The 23,276-nt window shown below is 49.2% G+C and overlaps 1 protein-coding gene and 1 pseudogene across 4 annotated transcripts in view; one reads left to right on the top strand and one right to left on the bottom strand.

Annotated features, from left to right (window-relative positions):
- Nucleotides 1-18,122, top strand: part of LOC103283171 (tigger transposable element-derived protein 1-like) — a 30,751-nt pseudogene extending 12,629 nt beyond the window's left edge.
- The window catches only part of CYRIA (CYFIP related Rac1 interactor A), an 86,303-nt gene that overhangs the window by 60,252 nt on the left and 2,775 nt on the right, over nt 1-23,276 (bottom strand). The gene's annotated exons all lie outside the window — the stretch shown is intronic.

Below are 23,276 nucleotides of genomic sequence, written 5' to 3' on the forward strand. Positions count from 1 at the left end.
TGCCTTTTGAGTAAAGCCAGACAATATTTTGGACCATTCTTTTCTACCATAAGTCCTTCCCTTAAAGAGCCTTTTATTTTATTTTTTCTCTCTCTCTCTCTTCAATTGAAGAGGCAGCATATCACCCAGTTCCAGTTTTGTCTCCTGTAACACTAGATAAAAGATGAGGCTGAATCCATCTGTTAGCACATACAGGCTGCAGACTGTGTGAAAGCGGGAACACACACACTCACTCACGCACGCACACTCCTTGCACAAAGGTGAAAAAATATCCACACTTTAAAAAAATTGATCATCAGCAACCCTACCCAATGCCGACCAGAGAGCAGCGCTTTTATCCTTTTATGGGCAAATTCAGGAGGAAGCCAGCCTTGCCACAAAGCCTGTTCCCCCAATGCCATGCCACTGCCACATGGATCTGGATGCTGGGACTGGCTGCCAGCCAGGCCCCCCCCTCCCACAGGCTGGGGTTCTAATCTCCCTGAAATCGGGGCTGACCCCCCTGGGTGCCATTACCTGCCCTGTCTCAGCCCACCCAGCCGATGGGGAGAAAATCACAGAGCAGCTGGAAGGTTTCCATGCTCTGGCACCACGGCCATGCTCCTGGGGCTGGGTTGGCTGGGGGGAAGGAGAAGGCAGGCTGCCTGGGCACCATCTGAGCCGCTTGGCATTTCCGATGGCACTGCTGGTCGGGGTGGCACCAGGAATTGCCTCTCTGAGCTTTGAGAACTGCTCTTGCAAAGCAATTCCTGGAAATGCTGTACGCAGCTGATCAGCTCAGATGCAACAGAGGACCCGAGACGGGGGTTGGAGGTGACTTGGAGGGGCCCTCACAAGCACTCACATGCTCACCTCTCTAAAGTGGGTGCAGTGTGGTGGACAGCCCTGAAATGCTCAGGGGTCCTTTGTTTCTTAAATCCAGCAACCCTGTGAATCACAGAGCTCTAAAAGTCAGCAAGCTTCAGTTCATTAATGAGCGAGGTAAAGCCTGAACCCTGGCACTTTGGAAGAGGATGGGGGTGGAGGTGACAAGGGACCACCTGAGTCACTGCAGTTGGTTTTGGGGGGGCTCAGGGCTGAAGCTACACTCCCCGCAACCTGCACTCTGGAGTGCTGTGTCCTGCGGATTCGGCTTCTGCGGTGTCTCTCCGCCCCTCCTATTTCCTCCCATGGCCGCTGTCCTGATTTAGGCCTATTATCTGTCCAGGATGGTCGTGCACAGGCAGCCAGATGGCTCTTCCTGAAGGAGCACAGCCACCACTGCCCCACTGCGTGACTCAAAAGCCATGATTTTCATGTTGGCTAAGAGATAAAGCTCAGCCCTGGATGCTCTCCGCATAGGTCCCGACCAAAATTCTAGCCTCATCCTTCTTTCTCCTCCCACAGCCTTCCCTCCAGCTCAGTGCCTCCTTTCCAGCGGGCCCACCTGCATGGTCTTGCTCTTCTATTTCTCTCTAAGAGTCTTCACTCCACTCCATCTCCTTCATTTCAAATCCTATTGATCCTTCAATACCAAATTCAAAGACCACTTCAGCCATGGACTCAACCTTGACTCCCAAGGAAAATTTCCCCATCCATTTTACTACATCTCAATAGATTTTTAAAAAATGTTTTTAAATACATCTTTATTGATTTCATAGAGGAAGAGAGAGGGAGAGAGAGAGAAATATCAACGATAAGAGAGAATCACTGATTGGCTGCCTCCTGCATATCCCCCACTGGGGATCGAGCCCACTTGCAGGCAAGTGTCTGGACCAGGAATCCAACTGTGATCTCCTGGTTCATAGGTTGATGCTCAACCACTGAACCATGGCGGTTGGACCGATTTTTTTTATAATGGATTCTATACACCTTGTTTTTCTTCCATTGCAAGGTATCTGAAGGCAGAGGAATGCCCAGTTGACCTCAGTATATTCATGCTAGGTAGGTCTGATACAGGCAGGGGCCTCTCTTATGCAATGTTCATGGGAATGGCTCCAGGATTGCGGGTATGCAGCTATTCTGTGGGAGGCACAGCTACCCACACAGATCACATCACTGTGTGTAGAAGAGCATCACTAAAGGAGCACACAGGATGCGGAGGAGGCAAGCTGGGTGAGCTGGGGTCCTAGGTGGATGACATGAATGACCTCCACGATGCCAAATCCAACAGACAATTCCAAGTCTTCACCTTTACAAGACCATCAGCAATTATGACACAATCGAGTCATCATCCCTTCTAAGAAATCTTATTTACCTGGCTTCTGGGAGATTGCGGTCAATTACTTTTCCCTCCTACTTAATGTCTGCTCCTTCTCAGTCTCCTTGACTGGTTCCTTCTTTACCCCCAAACATTTGACATTGGCCTTCCCTAGGACTCAGGTCTCCAGTCTCTCCCTTCTCCATCAAGACTCGCTCCTTGGATGATCTCACCCAGTTGCGTGGCTTTCAGTATCAGCCACATCATGCTAAACCTCAAATTCACATTCCCAGCCTTGACCTCTCCTGTGCTGGCAATAACCAACAGCTCACTCAAAATCGACACTTGGATGCCTAAGGCAAGCTTACTGTGGCCTCTGACTGAACTCATCTCCCCTCCCAACCCTGCTTCATCCCCAGTGTTTCTCATCTAAGCTAATGGCAATTCCATCCTTCCAGTTTCTTAGGACAAAACATTGAGTCATCTCAGCCTCCTCTTTATTTCACGTCCCACATCCAATCCTTCGGGGAATTCTTCTGGCTTTATCTTTAAAATGCATCAGCACACATCCAAGTATACCCCCTTTGCTCCGCTCCATTTTTTCCCCTTCCTCTTTTGATTGTCTAATATACGAAAAGGCAATAAATATCACTTTGCTGTACTTACCTGAGTTAGTCGCAGTCCTACTTATTTATTATTTATTTATTATCTAATTTATTTCACCAGTGCCTAGAACTATGCATGGCACAAACACAGGCATTCAATAAATATTTGCCAAATGCTAGAATGAATGACTTTAGCTGATGATCTCTGAACTGTAGTTTAAAAAACCAACAGCTTTTAGCCACAGAGAAAGGCAACAGCAAGGCATGTGTAGGCAGGAGAAACATAAGAAGCAAAGACCTGGAGATAAACCCTTCCCCAACATCTTAAGAGGCAACAGCGTCCATAAAGCCTGCCCGGATTCTACCAAACCATGAAGAGGGAGCGCTGAGCAGTTTCCAACGTGTCCAGACCAGCCACGGAAAGTTTCAAGGGACTTCCATGGACAACTATACTTTTTTTGTAAGAAAGACGTGCAGTCACAATGGAAATGAAACACACCCACGCCGGTAAATAATTGTGTATAAATGTGCCTCTACGATGTCATTTGCACCACATATTTTCACACTCTTCCCCTAAAATATTACAAATATAATATCCTTAGTTCTATCTACATTCACCCACAGGACCAGGCCATGTCAGTCCTGCCCCCTGTCATACCCTCAGTGGCCACCCAGACACAGTGTTTTAAAATCACTTGTTCAGTGAATGAACAAGTGAATGAATGCCTTCACGTCTCCCGCCAGGGCCCGTTCCAGGATGTAAGAAAATCATCTGAGAAGTAACTCTGCACTAAACTCGTTTTCGAGACAGCAAATGCATGAGCCCTCACTTAGCCCCCCGTGTCTAGCACAGTGCCTGGTTTCCAGCAGACATTCAATAAGGATTTAACAACTACAAGTCAAGTTCATCCCTGCAGGCACATGTATCAGCTCGTTGGATATACATGCCCCTCATCTTGACTCTCTGTACCGGGCTCTCAGCATTTTCTACTCTGTTGCTGTGATTTGATCCCAGACAGAGCTGGTGTGGGGGCCACGGAACACCCCACTGAGTTGTGGGGTCCACCCTGCCAGGCAGGAGGGTTATGACTGGAATCAGAAAGGCTCTACTCTGAAATCATTCCCGCGGAAGCCTCAGTGTTTGCATCCATAACAAGGAGTCGTCACACACTGTGCCACGGGGACTGTGGAGAGGATCTGCAGGACCCTTTGGAGACTGACCTCATGGAGCACTGGCCTCGGATAACTATGTCTTCTGCGGGCACTCCCGGCCATGGCCCCAGTGAGCTGGAGCTTGCCAGGCGATTCCAGATGCATGTGGCTGGCGGGTGCTGTGGCTTCACTACCGCTGGCTCTCTCCAGCTTCCTCGAGGCGTGTTTTCTTGGCAGATGTTTGTGGAGAGACTGGCCATTACCCAACTCAGAAGCATGATCAGGGGCTTGTGAGCTCTGATTAGAGCCAGGAATGCACTGGGCTCGAGAACTAACTTCCTCGGAGGCCACACTCAGCTAATCACATGGAAAATGCAGTCAGCACCGCTGTGCCTGTTTCTTCTACCTTCGGAGGGTCTTTTACACAAAAGGGGGTCAATTATTGCTATGGGAAATAAGAAGAAAGTGGAGCAGAAAAAAAAATCACACAGATGCTCATAGCCCTGCCACACACACACACACACACACACACACACACACACACACACGGAGCCACAGCCACTAAGCCTCCCAGGGGTCAGCAGCTGAGTGGATTTACCTGGTAAATGCAAGACCTATCAAAGCAACTGATTAATGTCAAAATGAAAAAGTACAAATCCCTGTCTTTACTGTGGCAGAAATCAGGGGAGAGAGACTTGGGACAGTGGGTGCATTCTTTCACCCGAAAGTCATATTGCAACGGAACTCGCAGACATTCCAGGGGACAACTGGCAGGCGAGCAGAACACATCCATGAGAACCAACATTGTTCTCATTTTTTCCAACACGAGGGCTCTTTTACAACCCCTCGCAAAAATCACACATGACTTACGTCGGCATTTATTGGCCTCTAAATCAATCAACTTGTCTCTTCTTGGCTTGTATATTTAGACAACAAGCATCAGCTAAGGTGAGCAAGGACGTATCCTGGGCTGGTGCAAAGGTTATGGCGTTTGGAGCAGAGGTCTTGGCTGCAACGAAGAGTCCTGAATAGGTAGCTCCCCTCTTCGAGCCTCAGTTTCCTCACAGGATAACATGAACGTAGTATGTATGTGCCACGCCCACTGCCCACGGCTGCTGAAGAGCCAATGAGCTTTTGAAAAGACAGACCTAGTGCAGTAGCTGAGGTGCAGCAGACCCTCCAAGATGCTGGTCTGAACTGAATGCCTGTTGAGTGAATGCCACTCTGTGACATGAGCGGCACTTCCTTCTGCTTTCAAAGTGGCTGTGTTATTGGAAAGGGAGGTGGACTCCTTTCACCCATGACGCCAACAGAAGGTGGAAAGTAGGAAAAGCTCTAAGGGATCACAAAGAAAATGCTCTGGAGCATCAGACGGAGCAGCGAGTACCTATAGCCAGGGACATCGGGGAAGGTTTTCTGGAAGAAGGGACACGATGTAGGAGGATGCCAGTGTATTTTAAAGGGTAAGGACGGATGCGTATTCCTTTATATACATAAAGAAGTCCAAGCCATCGTGCTTGCTAATGTGGAGGGCAGAAGAGAAGAAAGAGAGCATGGCAAAGACCCTGTCTCTAGATAATTTATAGCCTGGCTGGGAAGAGGTCATGTGTGTCTGTACGCAGGCACACACACATACACAAGTCAGCTGCCCCTGCCAATTTGTGACAAATGGCCGATGAATAATTCAGAAACTCAGAGTGACTGCCATGGCCAGGCAGCCATGCGGTGCAACCAGGAGCGTGCAGGGAGGTCTCAGCCTGGGGCCAGGTAGCTCAGGTTTCCGCTCCCTGGGCCTCAGTATCCCCATCTTTAAATACGTGGCTTGGTCTAAAAATCACGTTTTCCTAACCACGTGGCAAAGATGTGCTCATTTATGTTCTCAGTCTAAGAAGGCAGCTGGTGGGATCAGGGGGGGGCAAAGCCCTGCTGGCCACACCCCCGTGGCCACAAGTGGCTTTACCCATTCCTTATGTGTACTGTACAAAAATTACTATTTTCCATGTGGCCATGACATAGAACATTTTAAAATCCCTAGTCCAGATGATCTCGTTAAAGAATGCGCTGTTTGGTGCTCAATAAATATTTGCTAACAGAATAAGGGAATGAATGAATGAATAAACAAATGAATGAATGAGTGAATAAATGAATAAATGAATGAAGCAGGCCCAGTCACCACATCCTCGATGCCACTGCACATGCTCAGAGGTACAAAGGGTAGCCGTACAGCCTTGGGTAGAAGCTGACAGCAGGGTACAGAGGAGAAGACCCGCCCACGGGTACCCCAGGATGGATTAACCCTAACCTCCCCTCACTCATTCTCCTCGATACGGCACAGTCAGGAGGGAGGGGACCCGGTACAGGGGGGCATCACCGCTCCTGACCACCACGAGCACCCTCACATGAACACTTTGGGTCACATTATAAAGATCTCCATGAACACAAATCTTCACCCGCCTCGGCCTTCAGAAAGCTTGGTCTCCACATCACACCGCTGACCACGACCCTCTGCGGAGCCAGGAACACACGCAGGTGCAGGCCCTGGCCCTTCTGTCGCCAGCTCCTATCCCCCGGGCCAAGTGCCGTGCCTGAGCCTCAGTCCCCTCTCCATTAAGCAGGCGTTAATCATGCGTAAGTTCCAGGTCGGTTGAGAAGAGGGAGAGAGACAGCGTGGGTGGGAACCCACCTGAAATTCAGCGTCCTTGGCCCTTGAAAACGTCAGAGCTGAACAGAGAACATGTTCCCCGACTAATGCTGGCAGAAGGACATGACTAACATGTAAATAAGGCCGGGATTGTCCCTGCTACGACTAAAACACAGCGTTTCAATGAGCGGTTTTGTCTCGCGACAACCTGCTCATCCTGGTGACAAAAGCGTTCCGTGCTGAAACGGCTTTTGCGATGTCCGGATGCTCAGGATGGAACTACCCCGGTGCGTTAGGGAAAGGGAACCTCCCTTACAGAATGAAGGCGGGGTGACGTCCTATTATTCTCAGCTTCACACGGCGGCTCACACTGGCCCCTTGGAACACTGTCAGCTCAGGGTCTTAGAGGGAGACTGAGTGGGTCTTAGAGGGAGACTGAGTGGGGCGCTCCATACTGTGAACGTGTGTCCGCCCCCCCTCCCCGCCCCGGAACCCAATTCTCTTCCTGAGACGAGGCTCTGAGCTTGTTCCCTTCGCACACAGAGGCCCACACTTCCACAGACGGACCCAGGCCACGCGGAGACACCCTCAGAGGCCCCGGACAAAGTCTGACAACGTCCATCGCGTGTCTCTTGTGCCTGCTGGTTAGTGTTCAAGGGGGTCACTCCCGCAGCAGTGTGAGTCCATGGCCGGGGCTGACTAGGAGCCCTGCCCACCACGAGTGCCCGCGGGGTCCCGACTGCCCAGGCACAGCAGGGCCCAGGACGCTGACTCTGAAGAGTGTTCGGGTCTGTGCACCATGTCCCCAGACTGGTCCAGACGGTGTGGCCACCTCTGCTGCACAGCCCGTCCTCCCTCACCATCCCCCTCAGTCCCTCGGTGCGGGAGCCCCACATCCAGCCCAGCCCAGCCCAGGACCGCATTTCCACGTTGGCTTTCCCTTCTCAAACGGCCAGCAGCGTGCAGCATGGTCCCCGGGGAGCCGGCATCGGTGCTGCTCGCGGCCCGGCCTGCTGCTCCCGGCCTGCTGCTCTCTGCCAACGCCGGTCAGAGCTGATAACTAAAACAGACCGTGAATGCCCTGAGCACTCACTGTGCATCGAGCATGGCTCCAAACACTTCCCATGCATCACCAGCCAGTCCTCACAGCACCCGCAGGAGGAGGAAGCAATTATTACTATCTGTATTTCGCAGAAGTGATCAGTGAGGCACAGAGAGGCTGAGTAAGTAACCCGAGGTCACACAGCTGGTGAGTGGAGCAGGGGGCCCACACCTGCTCCCCACTGCATGGCCTTTGGCTGGGCCCTCTCATCTTGGTGCCTTGGTTTTCATTTCTCTACATTTCAGAGCCTGCGATGGCTTCCGGCAAGATAAGGCAGGAGCAAAACCAACAGCAAAGGACAGGGAGGATAGCAAGTGTCCAGGGCAGCCCCGAAGAAAGACACAGCGATGATCGCAAGCCGTGTCACCACTGTCCCTGCAAGGACGGTGGCCGTCAGCAAAGCTGGACACTTTGAGTTGCGTTTGCACCACGGAAGTTCTGTGATGTGATGAGTTCCAACACAGGTGGGGGGAGGGGAGCTTCACAGACCCAATTACATCCGAATTTAAGAAATAAATTGATAAACCTGTGTATCTGGCACAAAGTCAAAATACATGCTTGGCTATGTTTTATCATCTTAAACAGACTGTAGAAACTCTCATCATATTTGACTCTTGGGCACTGGAGCAGCTGTGCCTCAGGCAGTTATTCAGAATAACTAGCATTGTATCAAAAACCTACTCGAGGCACAGGGTTAGGTACCACCCCCACAGCCGCGCATGGGGGTAAATGCAACAGGATTTCTCCCAGCGTGGAGCAGCTATGTTCTCGTATCACTGAATGCTGGCTAGTACGGTGCAGTCCAGTTGAATAAAATATCTACACCATCGATAAGCTCAATTCCTACAACAGCATTAAGTGTTATCTTATGAAGAACATAATGCTCACCTCTCGGCGAACAGGTTCACAGCGTGTGGGTTGGGCTGCATAGTGTTTTCAAATGTAAAAAGATGATACCGCTTTTCCGGTTGCCATGGGACGTGTATGCACCACCTCCCTCCCACGGGGGGAACACGCCTGATAAGCACTTGGCCGTTTGCCCTGTTTAGCAAACGGAATGTGAGTAGAACAAAGCAGAAGCTTCAAGAAGCATCTCAAGTGTCTTGCTCACTTTCTTCCCTCGTCACGAGCACCATCCAATCCAAGAAGCAGCTGCCCCAGGAGAGGAGGAAACATGGAGCAGTGCCACAGGCCAAACTGCTGCCCCAGATACGTGGTGACAAGCAAGATGCTTGCTGCTACCAACCACCGAAATCTGGGGATTATTTCTTACGCAGCAAAACTGACTAATGCGCCACATTTTCCCAGATTAAATTACTTCACATTTAGAGATATTATGTGGAGGTCAGCAAAGAAGGACTTATGTCCATTTTATGATGAGGTCCTCAAGGCCCAAGAGTGGTTAAGTGATGGCCCAGAATCAAACAGCAAAGACATGCGAGCAATGGGAACGAAACCGTGTACTTGATCACAGCCGAGTGTGGTTCAAAACAAGACTGACTCAACTTTAGTGTAAAAATCCCTTTTGCAAACTGCAGATTGATGAAAACGCTAGCAAATAATAAAGGTTTCCTTGGTCTCCGGGCCAGTTCCTGATATCAGGGATGATGTAGCAAAAAAGAGAAAAACAAGAGATCTACACTAAAAGGGAGGCAGAACCAACAGAGAGAGCTTCCAGCTGCCCTGACCGGGCCGGGCCGTGAGCCTCAGCTCTCCCTCCCGGGGCCCAGCGGCTGCCCGGGGTCGGACTGACACTCCCCAGGGACAGTGGCCGTTCTCCCGAGCTCAGCGAGCTCAGCAGGCTTCGTGCGCGGGGCAGAGCAGCCCTGCAGCATCTCCAGCACAAACCGCCCAAGGCCACCGTCACGGGCCTGGAACCAGTCCTGGGAGTGGTGTGTTATTTCACCAGGAAATGCAACCATACAGGGACCCTGACCTTCCAACCCAGTCAGCAGTGACTCAGGACAGCGGCTGACAGGACCCGGCATGAGTGACCAATTCAATGTTCTTGTTCCTATTGTTTTAAATTCTCTCTCTCTCTCTCTCTCTCTCTCTCTCTCTCTCTCTCTCTCTCTCTCTCTCTCTCGGCTTTGTTCCTTCTTTCCCTCTCACTTTCACTTTTTTAAACAGCTCCTTTCCCAGGAGCTAGCGAGTGGCCTTAAGCATAGGTGTCAGGCTCTGTCCCGCACGCGGACATGGATGGGAAGCATCCTGCAGCCTCTGATCTCTTTCCCCGAAGCTCCATTTCCAATGACTGTTTTCCGGGGCGTCTGACAGAGTTGTCCCCCTGCATGTTGCTTTGGAGACAGTTCACACTGGCGGTTTCTTACCCTGCCCAAAGTCCTCCCCCACACCCCCCACACCCGCCTTCTGACACCTCCCTCCCCCTCAGGCCCACAGAGGCCTGTTTTCATGTCACACCCAAAGCTTTTCACATCCTGAGCGACCCTCCTGGCCTTTCTCGCCCATTAGTGTGAAACCAAAACAAAACCCACTGAGCCAGACTGGCTGGGGCCTTTTGTATTATTTTGAAACAAGCCACCACCCCTGTACCAGCTACCAAGGAAGTGCTTCCCACCCCAACCCTCATCCATTAACACTCCCCAACGTCATGGCTGCCGCACACACAGGGACACACGCACCTCGCCACTGCCTGGCCTCCTTGGAATTCCCCAGTGGCCTCAGGATGCCTCCTGCTTCATCCAATGTCCACTGACTTCTACCCCCCACCCCAGGCTCCCACCCCACTGAGCTACTTGTCCCAACTGCCATGAGTGGGAATAAACTGCGCGAAGGGTCCTTTAGTCCCGAATACACAGGATTCAGATTGGAAACGAGCCTGCCAGCCCGAGAGGTCCCCAACCTGGCCCAGGAGGTCCCCGACCTAACCCAGGAGGTTCCCCGACCTGGCCCGGCAGGTCACTGGTGGGAGATGCTCCTGCTCAGACCTCTTCCCAGCCGCCCGACGTTCTTGCCCTGCCTCCGAGGAAGCCCGCCTCTCAGGGACCAGGTTTGCTCCAAGGAGAGACTCCGGCCAGAGAGAATGTGCTTTTCCCCAGAAAGGTCTCCAGAGACACAGCCTTCCAGCTCCCCGCTCCCCCCAGCTCCCCTCTGAGTCAGCAGAGTCCTGGCTGAGGTCCTGACATGCTCTGAGGATTTCTCGAGAGCCTCCTTGTTCAGGCCATGGTCACCCTTGCAAACTGCCGTCCCCGGCAGGGATGGGCAGTCCCAGGAATTGCTGGGCTCTCTGGGGAAGCCCCTTCTTCAGGACCCCACTTAACACTCTCCTCCCCCCACGTTCACTTCCAGCTCTTTCTCGGTACCTAGCCATGCCCCTGTGATGGGTGTCCAAAAAGGAACTGGCTAATTGGAGTTTTGAGGTGGCATTTCTTCAAAATCCCCATTTTTGTAAAAAAAAAAAAAATAACAAAAGAACTCTTGGCCTTAAAAAGAACAAAGAAAGAAGGAGCGGAGTTATCCTAAAAGCTGAACTCTCCTTCTCCCCTGCCCTGGAGCTCGTGCTGGGGATATGAAAACAGATGACAAGTGAGGTCTTCCCTCCGGGGTGACAGGCCAGGGTGGGGACAGATCAGTGGGGGGAAAAGACTGTAAAAATATAGGAAACGTTCTCTGGGAGCACCAAGAGGTCCTGAAGTCACAGGCTGGCCCGTGTATGTGTCCCCAACCTCACCACCGGCCACCGGCCACCGGCCACTGTCCACTCTGCTAAGGCCGAACACACCCCACCCTGGTTTGGCACTTAACTCCCTGCCTGGAACACGGAGCTAGCACATGGTTCCTTCTCTCACTCCCTGCAGGTCTTCACTCCTTGCCACCTTCTAGGGTGGCCTTCCCTGATCGACTTAAAATAGCAACTCTTTCTCCCAAGCTCCCTCCGCCGACCACCCTTTCTGTACACTCATCTCTGCTTCATCTTCTTCTGGAAACGTATCACCATCTAACACAACAGACATGTTACTTGTTTACAGGCTTATGATCCATCTTTCCCAATAGAAAATAAGCTCCATGGGGGCAAGGAGTTTTGTCTCTTGGGTGCATCTCTGAATCTCCAGCGAATGGCCCAAAGGCAAAGTGCTGCCTCACTGTGGGTGCTCAGTACCTGTTGACTAAGTGGATGAATGGATGATGAATGGGTGGATGATGGATGGATGGATGGATGGATGGATGGATGGATGGATGGATGGATGGATGGATGGATGGATGACAAATGGATGGGTAGAAATGGATGGATAGATGGATGGGTGGATGGATGGATGCATGGATGGATGGATGATGGATGGGTGATGGATGGATGATGGATGGATGGATGGATGGATGGATGGATGGATGGATGGATAGATGGATGGATGGATGAATGGATGGATAGATGGATGAATGGATGAATGGTGGAAATGGATGATGGATGGGTGATGGATGGACAATAGATGGATTGATGGATGGATGATAGATGGGAGGATGGATAATATTAGTGGAGAGTTGGGGGAAGTTTCCAGGAGAATGGAACACCAAAGTGAATCTCAAGGATATGTTTGGGTAAAGAAAGAGTGTTTTGGAAAGAAAATATGGACCTCATGTGTCATCTTGGATGAATCACATGACTTGTTTTCTCTTCTGTAATATGAAGCTCATGCATAGTATTGGCAAGTCTCTGATGAGCCGTAAAACTAAAATAGGAGTTTGGCCAACTAAAAGGAGCCACGGCTCACACGGGTTGGTGCGGCCCAGAAAAAGATAAGAGGGAAAGTGCCTTTCTGCAAACCACTGCACCGAGTTCTGACGGCAGCAGGCAGAGACGGAGGAGGTGGGGCACCATGAGGGTGAGAGCTGGTGGGTCAGAGGACTTGATCTCACCGTTCAGAAAGGGGTGCTTCGGTCCCAGGCTGAAGGCAAAATCCCAAGCACCGTACAGAACTGCACTCTGAATTGTTACTCCCCAAAGCAAGCCACGACCTTTCGTATGCTACCTGCCTTTGGGTGAACAACTGCACCTCCCAGCCTCAGTCCGACTCCCTGTAAAATGAAGTGCCCAGCATCTTCTCCCCTGAAATGACACATTGAACGTTCCCAGAACAGTGTCTGGCCCTTCAGAAGTGCACGGCAAAGGCCTGTTCAACGGAAAGACATCATTTGCACGAAGTTTACATTAAGGTGGGGAGAGCCCTGGGACTCCATTCTGGAAAAAGGCAAAGAAATCCAGCTATGACTATTTTCTGAGGCTTAAGTGGAGTCATGGCAGAAATAAAAAGATTTTATTTTCCTAAAAAAATAAAACTGTGGCCTGGAAGCAGTGTGAACTGTGTGGTGTGTGGGGAACTGTAGGGTTTTGTGAGCCAGGCCGACCTGAACCAGAATCCTGGAGCCCCACTCACTTACAATCCTCTGTCTTAAAAAGCAAGTTTTTAAAACCGTCTCAGCTTCAGAGTCTTTGTCTTCAAAAACAAAATAAATATATCTACCTTGCAAGGTGGTCTGTAGGGTGAAAAGCGTGCACAAACAGACTAGCAAAACAGAATTAATAGGTGCTAAAGACATGCTAAAGAGCATAATTCATTGTTATTAATATAATTAAAAATTGGTGTCTACTTTGAAAAATTAGGGGGCATGTGGGTACTGGCTAACCTGTAACCACTAAGTCAAAAAAAATAACTCACATGCATATACCACAAAACAGCAAGCACACTGTAGCTATTTTAGATTATATGAGCTACTCAAATTATTTCCTGAATTTGAGGTTGAACCGATAAATTTACACAACCCACAACCTCACTAGCAGGTTACCACATGAATAGAGTGAAGGAAAAAGGGATAGGGCCTTGACGCACAGGTGGTTTCATGGGAGGGAAAAAAAAAATAGGGGCTATTACAGGGTAGAATTGCCTTTCTTAGTGATCAGTAAAAGACAGGAGTCCCTCAGCGCCTCGACAGCACCTCTGTGACCAGTTCCAACCTAAACACAAAGGCCAAGGGATGGGCTGAGGCACAGCCTTGTCCAGAGGGTGACTGGCAGCGCCTGGCCTTGCCAGGATCTGAAAGGACCCCCCAAGACATGCGTGCACATGCAGTCACACATGCTCTCTCTAACACACAAACATACATTTGCATACTCACACATATACTCACACTCACACACCATGCACACAGTCACACATTCACTTACTCACACACCCATGTACCAGGCACATACTTGTATTCACAAATGCCCATTCACCGCCCCCGCCCCACACACACACAGGGGTCCAGTCTCTCTCATATAAGGACCAGCCATTATCAGAAGTATCCTCATCTCAGTGTGCCAGGGTGCCAAGCAAATTTACAGCTCCTGAGCGGCTCCAACAGTCTCTGCAAACGGCAGGCCTTCCGGGCCCTAAAATTCAAGGTCACTTCTCCATCGTGGAAACCCCCTGCCTGCGGTCAGGCCCCTGGTTCCTATGGTGAGTTACCGCTAAGTGAGGACCTCCTGGAGGGACACACCCACTGGCTTTCAAACCTCTTTAGATTCTGGAGGGAATGTCAACCCTCCCACCTGGCAAAGTCAGAATTATGATACAATAAGCATAAAACCAAAGGAAAGAAATGAAAGAGCGAATGAGATAGAGAGAGAAGGCCGTAGGTCTCCAGGCCCCTTTACCTAAATGTTCCACAGCCACAGGCCATAACCAGGGCCGGCTCCATTTCCTTGGGGACACCCTGCACTGGCCCCACGCTCTACAAAGGGGGCTTTCGCGTTCCGTCATGACGCCCGCCCACAATGCCTAGCATGCCTCCACTACAGCCCTGAGAACGCAGAGGCTGGCCATGGTCATCACCAGCCGGGCCAACTGAAGGGCTCCCTTACACGGCGAGTCCCTGCTGCACATGAACGGAGGGGCTAGAGCCCAAGTGACCCCAGGACAAACCAGCCTAAGGCATGAGGAGACCAGCTGAGAGAAGTAAAGGAATTTCCAGGAAACCAAGGCAGAGCAGGAAGCCTTTCCACATCAGGGGCTGGAGGGAAGCGCCAAGAATGTAGCCCTGCAGGTTGCTCAGCCATTTCCACCTCCTGTGGGGTCCCCCTCAGCGCCTAGACTCTCAGAGACGGAGAACAAGAAAGAATTCATTTACTTAGAACCAGAGCTCCTAGGAGTTCCCAGGGCCCAGAGAAGGAAAGGAACGTGCCCAACCAACTCACTGAACGAGTCAAGAACAGACCCAAGATAAGAACCAAGACCTTCTCACGCTCCGCGGGGCGTTTCACTTCCCCATGCTCACCCTTCTAGCCCTGGTTCCTCCTCACAAGGCTAAAATGATGAGTAGGCTTTAAAAACTCCCTTCTCCCCCCGCAAAGGCCAGTGAGGAAACTTGATTACAAACCACACTAGACCAAAAATTCCCAGCTCATTTTCAGTTCTAAGGAATTTTTAAAATTTTTATTGTTGAGAGTATTACAGATATACCCCCCCCACCCACCTTTTCCTTCCTATTGGCCCCTCCATGTCTTTGTCTATGGGGCATGTATACATATAAGTTCCTTGGTTAATCTCTTCCCGTCCCTGTCCCCCTCCCCCATTTTTTAAACAAATTACTTTGTTCCAATGAAATTTTGGAACCCACAATTTTAAAAGCGCTTGTTGTTGTTTTGTGCCAAAAATGGTCATTTCATTCACTTCCTATTATTTAAATTGATGAAATATACACTGAATGGCCAGATTATTATGATCTCTGAACGCCCGTGCATAAATTCGTGCATGGGTGGGGTCCAGCCAGCCTGGCCAGGGGGAGGAGACATGGGCGGTTGGCTGGCCTGCCTGCTGGTCGAACTCCTGGTCGAGGGAACAATTTGCATATTAGCCTTTTATTATAAAGGATATACACTGAGTGGCCAGATTATTATGCGTTCAGAGGTCATCATAATCTGGCCACTCAGTTCGAAACTGACCATTGAGGCTTTGGAAGAGCACAAGGTGAAGCAGGTCACCACACCATCTGGTATCCAGAGGTAGGAGACGCCAGGGCCCACCTATGCCTTCCCAATGCCCCGACCCCAGGCATTGTGTCAGTTCCTGTGGGCTTATTTTTGAAAGACAGGTCTACAAACCCTGTTTTTTGAAACTCTTTGCTCAGATGTGCATCAGAAATGTTCAGATTTTAGGAAGGCAATATAATACATTTACCATGTTATGTACACCCCTGGCAAGGTCTGGGGCACACAGCCCATGAAAACGTGTTCATCCCAAGAGAGATAAATGAGAAGCATACAGACATGACTCTTTCTACTGCACTGCACTTTATCACGCTTCCCAGATATTACGTTTTTACAAATTTAAAGGTGTGTGGTCACCCCATGTCCGCCTAGTCTGTTGGCATCATTTTCCAACAGCATTTGTTCGCTCTGTGTCTCCGTGTCACATTTTGGAAATTCTTGCCATCTTTCAAATTCTTTCATTATTGTTATGTTTGTTATGGTGACCTGTGATCAGTGAGCTTTGATGTTACCTTTGTAATTCTTTCGGCGTGCCACAAACGGCACCCACATAAGATGGCAAACTTAATCCATAAATGTTGTGTGTGTTCTGACTGCTCCACTGACCAGCTGTTCCACCACCTCTCCCCCTTTGCTCGGGCCTCCCTATTCCCTGAGACACAATAATATTGAAATTAGGCCAATTAGTAACCCTGCAATAGTCTCAAAGTGTTCAAATAAAAGGAAGAATTGCACATCTCTCACTTTAACTAAAAAGCCAGAAATGATTAAGCTTCATGAAGGAGGCATGTTGAAAACCAAGATAGGATGAAAGCTAGGCCCCTTGTACCAATTAGCCAAGTTGTCAATGCAAAGGGAAAGTTTTTGAAGGAAGTTACAAGTGCTACTCCAGTGAATACATGGATGATAAGGAAGCAAAACGGTCTTATTGCTGATAAGAAGAAAGTTTTGGTGATCTGGCAAGAAAATCAAACCAACCAGAGCATTTTCTTAAGCCAACGCTTAATCCAGAGCAAGGCCCTAACTCTCCTCAGTTCTGTGAGGCTGAGAAAGATGAGGAAGCTCCAGAAACAAACAAACAAACAAAAAATGTTTGAGGCTTGCAGAGGTTAGTTCATGAGGTTTAAAAAAAGAAGCCATCTCCATAACATAAAAGTGCAAGGTGAAGCAACAAGTGCTGGTATAGAAGCTGCAGCAAGCTATCCAGAAGACTTAGCTAAGATAATAAATATGGGTGGCTACATAAAACAATGGATTTTCAATGTAGATGAAAAAAAGCCTTATATTGGAAGAAGATGTCATCTAGGCCTTTCATAGCTATAGAGAAGTCAATGCCTGGCTTCAAAGCTGCAAGGACAGGCTGACTCCCTTGTTAGGGGCTAATGCAGCTGGTGACTTTAAGTTGAAGCCAGAGCTCATTTATATTCTAAAGATCTAGGGCCCTTAAGAAGTATGCTAAATCTGCTCTGTCTGTGCTCTAGAAATAAAACAACACAGCCTGGATGACAGCACATCTGTTTACAGCATGGTTTACTGAGTATTTTAAGGCACTGTTGAGACCTACTGCTCAGAAAATCAGATTCTTTTTAAAATATTACTGCCCATTTACAATGTACCTAGTCACCCAAGAGCTCTGATGGAGATGTAAAATGAGATTAATATTGTTTTCATGCCTGCTAACACAACATCCATTCTACAGCCCATGGATCAAAGAATAATTTTGACTTTCAAGTCTCATTATTTCAGAAATACATTTCACAGGACTATAGCTTCCATAGACAGTGATTCCTCTGATGAGCCTGGGAAATCCTTCTGGAAAGAATTCATCATTCTAATGCCACCAAGAGCATTTGTGATTCATGGGAAGAGGTAAAAATATCAACATTAACAGGAGTTTGGAAGAAGTTGATTCTAATCCTCTGGATGACTGAGAGATTCAAGACTCCAGTGGAGGACATGACTGCAGATGTGGGGAAAACAGCAAGAGAACTAGAGTTAGAAGTGGAGCCTGAAGATGTGACTGCATTACTGCAATCTCATGACAAAACTTTAAAGAATGAGGAATTGCTCCTGATGGATGAGCAAAGAAAGTGGTTTCTCCAGATGAAATCTACACCTGGTGAAGATGCCGTAAAGATTGCTGGAGTGATCGCACAGGATTTAGAATACTGCATCAAATTAGTTGAAAGGGTTGCCTCCAGTTTTGAAAGAAGTTCTACTGTGGGTAAAATGCCATCCAACAGCATCACATGCTACAGAGAAATTGTTTGTAAAAGGAAGAGTCAATCGATGAGGCAAACTTCATTATTTGAAAAAAAAATAGCAAAAAAAAAAAAAAAGATTAAAGAAATTGCCACAGCCACCCCAACCTTCAGCAGCCACCACCCATCAGTCAGCAGCCAACACTGAGGCAAGACCCTCCCTCAGCAAAAAAAATTACAACTCACCAAAGACTCAGATGATGGTTACACCCCCCCCTTTTTTTTTTTTAGAAATAAAGTACTTTTTAAATTAAGTATGTACATCTTTTTTTAGATATAAGGTTATTGCACACTTAATGGACTACGGTCTAGTGTAAACATGACTTTTGCATGCATCAGGTAATCAAAATTTGTGTGTGACTCCCTTTATTGCCATACTTGCTTTATTAAGATACTCTGGAATTGAACCCACAGTATCTGCAAGGCTCGCTTGTAAATCGTCTCATGTACAAGCAAGCCAGCTTTGCCGCCAAATGAGCTACGAAAAAACTTAACTTTTCAGAGTACTTTGGATTTGGGACTTATAAAAATGGGAATGCCAGAAAATAGCTTACGACCCCATTTAGTTTTGAAGGGCTCAAGGGCCCAGATTTGAAACCTCAACACTCCCAAACACACACACACACACACACACACACACACACACACACACACACACTCAGTAAGAAAAAGATTTGAAGTGGGGGAATCGATCATATAGTAAGTGCAAAGCTATCCTTGTTACACTCCAGTAAACATCATATCCAGGTTCATTTCCAGAATGAAATGAAGGCTCACACGCTGGAGCTAGAACTCCAGAGGAGTGGATATGGAGAGCTTTGCCACGGGCAGACCAGGAATGTGTCTGTTGGAGAAAGGAGAGATCCCCTGTCCTTCCCTGCCCTCCCCCAAATACAACAAATACAGTGGAGCCTCACGGAACTGGCCAACACTTTTCAAACACATTTTCTTCAAAAATTGGGCAAAAAGCAAGACTGGCATGTTTGATTCATCTATTCTTTGCAATATTCCTTCTGAGCCTCAAATAGTATCAGCTTCAGTTCACTATGAGGAAACGTAGCAAACCTAAAGAATTTGCCCAAGGGGGAGCCGGATCCCAAACCAGCTCTCTTTGCTTGCAGAGCACCCTGTGGCCCTCGGGTATTTTCCCGGAACTTCTAGAGCACAGTTCCCGCCTCTGGATTTCAAAGGTGTAGGCCAGTTGTAGCTTTGGTAAGGCTGAGTTCTTGTCCCAGCCTTGGAAAAGGCTTTGACTTTGGGTTTCTCTCTATCATCCATCTATGTATGTATGTATGTATGTATCTATGTATCTATCTATCTATCTATGTATCTAGCTAGCTAGCTAGCTATCATCTATCTATTTCTTGACCTAAGTTCCTATAAAATAGAGAAATTAGACTACAGTTGTTCTTCCTGCTTTGACACCTAGGAGTCTGCCATTCTGCAAGCCGAGACCAGCCATCCCTGGGTTCCCATGACTTCAGCTGTCCCAGGGAAGGGTCTAGAAAACAAGCTCTATACAACTTGCCTCACTTGCTGGACTTCACGGCTCAGCCAGGCCAATACCGCCCCCACCAGAGGCTCAGCTCATTTCTGCCAGACGGCATTCTGGTGAAGTGAGCTGGGCAGAGGCCACCAGGAAGGACATCAGTCCAAAGCCAGAGATACGGGTCACAGGAACGCTTAACCCACAGCCTATATTTTATTTTACTGTTCTCAATTTGCACGTGTGCAGGCACAGCTAGCTCTTTGAGATGAGGATTTTATCCGACACCTGCGCATGAATTCCTCGCTCCTCACACATGCACAGCCCCCAGTTCTAGTGTGGGTGGCAGAGAAGGACCAGGCTTTGAGGGCACCCGGACGTGGTTGCAGATATCAGCTCCCAACCTTCCCAAGGAGGTGACATTATGCCAGTCCCTCTGGGCGTCAGTTTCCTCCACCACAGGACGGGTCAGCATCTATTGCCAAAGCTCCTCAGAAGCTTGCTAAAGTGGACAGCGAGGCTTGGTATTCCTGCTGCGGATGCTCTAGTGGCTCAGGGGTGCTGCCGCCCGCATTTCATCGTTGCGTGAGTTTGGTTGCCAGTGGGAATGTGAGTGTTGACGGTGGGTTGAGGCAGCTGTGCATTTATCATTGTTCCGCATGACCCTAAAATGACTGTACATTTTACCTTATTCGAAAACCTGGAAATCGTCAAACCAAATGATTTCATTCAAGGACATTCACTTAAAACACAAGCAGGCTGCGGTAACGAAGGCATCTGTGAGGTCGAGCCCTCCGTGTCCACGTCAGTGCGGGGCCTGGGACCTGGGAGGAGGCTGGTGACTCTCTCCCCCATCCCCCTCCCCCCCCCCCTCCCCCCACTGAGCTCCTGCATCCCTTTTTTTTTTTTTTTTTTGTCTCTCCCTTTTGTGATTGGCCTTGACTTCCAGCCTTTTATCAGATGCTCAATAGGAACGCGGTTCCCTTTCTGGGAGGAAAAGCAAGGTTTCTCTGCTCTTGGAGAGGAAGCTTTGGAAACACACAGAGCTGTCCCCGTCCCGGCTCTGTCTCGGCAACCCTGCTGGCGGAGGCTGCCGGGGTCTGCTCCTTCACCTGTCACTCGGGGCAAGGAGCCCAAGGGCTTGTTAGACTCACAGGCCGCCGTGCAAGGGCCCTTGCAAGTTATGAAATCCAACCTTCCCATTTCACCAGCAGTGGGACGGAAGTAGAGACCTGCCCTGCTCCCACCCAGGCAGCAAGGAGCAGAGGAACCTGGGTCCAGTCCAGGCCACGTGCTTCTCGGTCCCATGCGTCACCCCCCTGCTCCCCCTGCAACATGTCAGGTGTAATTCGGGTGCTCCACAGGTCACACTCGGGGAAGAAAATGGGCTGTGTGGCTCTGAGACAAAGACATCTCTGCAGTCCCCTGGTTTCCTTGGGACACCGTGCTCCGCCCGGATCCCTGCTTCCGCCCCTCTGCCTCCCCGTGGAATGAGAGCCACAGTGGCCTATCTCCTGCAGCACAGGGTTAACGAATGAATGAATGAATGATCTCATTTTGATGCTTCATCCATCCTAAAAGTGCAATTAAACTCTTTGGGGACACTGCATTCCCCAGTTTCATTTTAAATACCTAATTATCCAGGCCATATAGAAGCTTTATTAGAAAGGGAAGTCATTAAACAAGCAGACACCAGACGCAGGCCTGAGATAATTGCGAATAGAAGCGCGTCTGTCGGCAGGGCCAAGGCGGGCCCAGTAAGCTCACTGCTGGCAAACGACACGCCCGTTGCCAGCACTTGGACTCGCTGGTCCAATGGGGGCGCCTACACCAGGCCAACAGACTCCTACGTTCCCCGGGAAAGGTTAGTGAGAGAGTCTATAACTGCTTTCTTTCCAATACCTCCCTGTTCCTAGACGGGAGTTAGCCTGCCGAATCCACACCGCCCTTGACTTTAAGCAGCCACCCACCCACTTTCTGGCCTCACTGCTTCCGTCCCTGAGTCCCTGGGATGTCCCTGTCCTGCTTTCCCTTCGCACGTTCCATTATGAAAACAGTTCCATTGATTTCAACGACAAGACCAGCAAGCCATTCTTGTGCAAAGAAAGCTACTCCCAGCCTTCTCAAACGTCCCCTCCCAGCTCAGACGTGTCAAGCTCCCATTCATCACTTTTAGAAAAGCCTCGTCAGTGCCGAGCCGAGAGCAGAACCCTAATAAAGTCTCTAAATATTTACTAGGAGTCCGAGTTACAACACTGACCAGTTCCACCGCCGTTGAAATCTGCGCACATTCTTCAAGCACAATTATTTTAGGTCACTGGCACGCCAGCCAAGAAAATGACAAGACTGTGTGCAGTGGCACAAAGAGCCGGCGGGACCCAGTTTTAAATTCTGGCCCTGCCACTCGCTAACCGCTGGGCTCTGCAAGCGACCTCACCTCTCCCTGCTTCCTTAACTGGAAATAGGGGATGGGAACAGTAATGCCCAGAAGTTGTATTGAGGATTCGAAAAACAATGTCAATACACACATATGGTGACTTTGAAAAAAAACAAAAGGAAGCTAAACATGCTCAGAATAAAAATGATGAACATTCATTTTCAAGTATTTTCTGATGGAGGAAACTGAGAATATGCCATGGGCAAGGGCAGTCTCTTTAATAAATGGTGTTGAGCAAACTGGACAGCCACGTGCAAAGGAGCAATACTGGACCACAGTCCCACATCAGACTCCAAAATCCACTCGAAATGCATTCAAAACCTGAACGTCAGACCCGAAACCATAAAATCCCTAGAATAGAACCTAGGCAGTGAGCTCTTTGCCATGGGTCTCGGTGGTGCATTTTTGGATTTGACACCAAAGCAAAGGCAACAAAAGCAAAAAACACATGGAAGGAACTACACCAAATTAAAGCATTCTCAAGGCAGGAACATGTCTGTTGAAAATCGGGGCATTTGTTGCCATTTCGAATTTGTTCCTCTTTGAGAAAACAAAGGCCTTGGTGATTCACACAGTGTCCTGATGCTGTGGAACAGAGCTTATCTGGTGAGAGATAACGCAGAGATTAACCAGCAGCGTGAGGAACCTGAGCGATTTTTAACCTTCCCAGATAATGAATGGATCCCTGAAGGCCAGGATTAGTCCGGAGAGCTTCCCACCGCGCTTCTAAGAGGACCCAGAGGCCCAGTAACTGCGAACTCTTTTCTAATCAATGTAACTAAACAACAGCAAGTCTAATGTGAGGTGGGCGCCATGCCAGACCCTATAAATACGTAAGATAATTTGTTTCTTAGAAGGCAAGTATTGTTATTGCCATTCTACAGATGCAAGAATGGAGGCTCAGAGAGGTGCTTTTTTGTTGGTTGTTGTTTTGTTTTTGTTTTTCAGAGTCTCACAGCTAGGACATCACAGCAGTAAAGTCTGAACTCAGATCTGACTTCAAAATCTACTCTTCGCAATCACCATGTAGCCCCTGAGGAAGGATTCTGACCAAGATGAAACAGGAACCAGCGGCTACTATGAGTGGATGAGTCAAAACGCAGCGAGGAAGGCAGGGCTGGCTCCCTGCCACATGCCTCTCTCCGGGCCCTGCTCACAGGAGCTGAACGGGGGGCTCTACAGCAATCACCCCATCGCTGTGAGGGCCAGACCAGGGCTTGCCAAGGGGGCAGGGGCAGGGCTGCTGGATTTCAGCCACGAAGCACAGGCTGCCTGCGTCAACCTTCATGGGTGACCCAGTCAAGTCACCACCTCTGGGACCCACGTCACCCTGCCTTTTCCCTTAGGACACCACCTCTCTGACTGTATTACAAGGATCTCTTTCCATGGCTGTCTTCACAGCAGACTACATGCTGTGAACAGCAATTGTACT

Source organism: Eptesicus fuscus, chromosome 16 (assembly GCF_027574615.1).
Source record: "Eptesicus fuscus isolate TK198812 chromosome 16, DD_ASM_mEF_20220401, whole genome shotgun sequence".
Lineage (NCBI taxonomy): Eukaryota > Metazoa > Chordata > Mammalia > Chiroptera > Vespertilionidae > Eptesicus > Eptesicus fuscus.